This window comes from Mus caroli, chromosome 15, assembly GCF_900094665.2.
Source record: "Mus caroli chromosome 15, CAROLI_EIJ_v1.1, whole genome shotgun sequence".
Lineage (NCBI taxonomy): Eukaryota > Metazoa > Chordata > Mammalia > Rodentia > Muridae > Mus > Mus caroli.
The window spans coordinates 20,167,708-20,170,465 of NC_034584.1; the positions used below are offsets into that span (position 1 = coordinate 20,167,708).

Genomic DNA, 2,758 nt, shown 5'->3' on the forward strand with positions numbered 1-2,758 from the left:
GCTGGCCTCGAACTCAGAAATCCGCCTGCCTCTGCCTCCCGAGTGCTGGGATTAAAGGTGTGCGCCACCACGCCCGGCTTTTTTTTTTTTTTCAGCCATTTCTTTTATTGACCACTGTTCCTTTTGTCAGCTGGTGTGGCTCTGGGTAGAGAACTATAGTTATAGCAAGGAGGAGGGCTCCTAAGAACATGCAAGGGAGCCTGTAGATCCCAGAAGTGAGGCATTTCCTCTGTTCTCGCCAATCCAGCGAACATGTTGCAATGTGGTATCCTAATCCATACCTTTGCTCTGGCCTCTGCAGAGGCTGGCAGGACAGCAGATCCACGGGTGGCAGTGACGAAGGTATGAGCCATGGCTATTCCCACTGAGTATCGAGTGTGTTTTGTTCTTTCCCCCAGTCACACCAGGTGAAGGGCTAGGACCACAGCCCCTCATCCCTTGGCATAGGACATTCACCACTTCCTGGAAAGCTCGGGCTGCCTCAGTTGCTTGAGATCCAGTTTCTCCAGTTAAAGACCGAGTTGGCCCCATGTGTCAGTGTCTTTACTGGTGGATTCACCAGGTCCCACTTTCCATCCTCTCTGTTTTCCTTGCAGAAGCACACTGCCAGAAATGGAATCTCTCTCACCAGTTGGCAAAACCCCCACATTCTCTGAGTGGGAGCCCGAGGAGTGGCCTCGTGCAGAAGTCAAGCACTGAGCTGTGGCTTATGATGAGGGTGATACCCATGTCTTGTGGGCATGTGTTGATGATCTCTCCATATACCAGTCACAGCTCTCAGCTGTCATGAGGGAGCAGCGGGGCAATGTTGGCCTATAATCAAGGTCATCATTGAAGTTTGCTTCTTTCAGCTCCTCCAAGGTCGGTTGAGAAGATTGGCGTGGCCTTGCTGGCTTCCCACTTCATCCACTTGAAGATTCCAGGCTCCACTCTTACCTTCAGCTTCCTCTCCAGTTTGAGTTCTTCTAAGATGTGCTTGGCTATCTGGACACAGCGCAGGGCTGGAGATACGAAGACCGTGGTGACTGTGGTGACTCTGACGCCCCTGTCCAGCAGGGCTTCTTCCAGAAGTCAGGCCTGGAAAATTCCACAGGATGATCGCGGTGGATTATTTTCAAAGTCTTTGATGCCGATGTTTCTCCTCGGCAGGCTGCAGGGAAAGTTCTGGGCTGGCTTGTAGTATTTTCCATCAGCAGTAGTACACTGCTGAAGGCAAGACTTCCCAAAAACCTGGTCCACTCTCTTGCCATGATGTACGGCCAGAACACTTCTCCTCGTGATGGTAGCCTGCAAAGCTTGTATGCTTCTAACAATCCTTGACATTGACAGAGTGTGGGATTCCCCATTTCCGCTACTGGCTTCAAAGTCCTTCCTAGAGCTCACGTCTATGGCTAGATTGAACATATATGTCCTGTGCTTAATCCAGCTGTCAGCCTCATTGACTCTCTCTGTGTAGTTCTCTGGCAAGAATCCCCAGCTACCAGTCCAATGTGAGATACCAATGGCCCAGCCCTTTCTGGCCTCTTCTTACTGAGTATGGTCACGAAGATGTAGTCACCAGGACTAATGTTCATCTACATTCTGGGGTTTGTACTAGAACAGAGCCTTCAGGGTCTGGTGATGCACATAACGTTATGTCTCGAGAGTACAGGACAGCTAGCTGTCCATTAGCAGGTGCGACTAGGCTGGATGGCTCTGGCCAGCTACTTAAGGGTCCTTTGATGCTGAGGGTAGAACTTATGAGCCAAGGTCAGGTGGAGCTGCTTGGTGCAGGGCTTGATTGTACAGTTTGACAGGTGCAGGGCTTGATGGTACAGTCTGCCAGGACTGACGCCTCTGTGACAATCGACCTGGCGAATTCCTGGATGACGTCAGCAGGGCTGTCACTGATGAAGAAGCCGAGGTAGCTGATGGAAGAATGGTGAACAAGAGGAAACAGGGCGATCCAACCTAGACTAGTCTGCGCAGGTGAGAGTGTGAACTAGAAGCTAACAGCTTCTGGACAGGCAGAAGCCACACAGATTCTGAGGCAGACCCCGTTTGGGGCTCCAGACATCCAGGCACCTTCCCTGCAGAGGACAGGTTTTTGCCCCACCCTGGAGGGCTTTGCCAGAGCACATGGGGGAGCCACCTTGGTTCCCAGATCCCTCTGAGACTAGTCTGTGCAGGTGAGAGTGTGGATTACAGAAGCTAACAGCTTCTGGGACAGGCCCTGTTTTGGGCTTTCATCTTCTGCCATGAAGCAAGTCCAAATGCCAGATATCTGTGCACCTTTGCTGCAAGAGGAGAGCTTGTGTGCAGACAGTACTTGAGTCACTGAAACTCAGGAGAGAGCTAGTCTCCCAAGTCTGCTGATAGAGGCTAACAGAATCATGAGAGGAACACGCTCTAACCACAGACAACTACAACAACTAACTCCAGAGATTACCAGATGGTGAAAGGAAAACTTAAGAATCTTACTAACAGAAACCAAGACCATCATAAGAACCCAGCAATCTCACCTCAGCCAAACCTGGGCACCCCAACACACCCGAAAAGATAGACCAGGATTTAAAAGCATATCTCATGATGATGGTAGAGGATATCAAGAAGGACTTTAATAACTCACTTAAAGAAATACAGGAGAACACTGCTAAAGAGTTACAAGTCCTAAAAGAAAAACAAGAAAACACAACCAAACAGGTGATTGAAATTAACAAAATCATACTAGACCTAAAAAGGGAAGTAGACACAATAAAGAAAACCCAAAGTGAGGCAA

At 49.6% G+C, this 2,758-nt stretch overlaps 1 pseudogene; it reads right to left on the minus strand.

The window, feature by feature from the left end:
• Positions 1–481: 481 nt before the first annotated feature.
• LOC110310767 overlaps positions 482–2,758 on the minus strand; it is a 6,310-nt pseudogene continuing 4,033 nt past the window's right edge.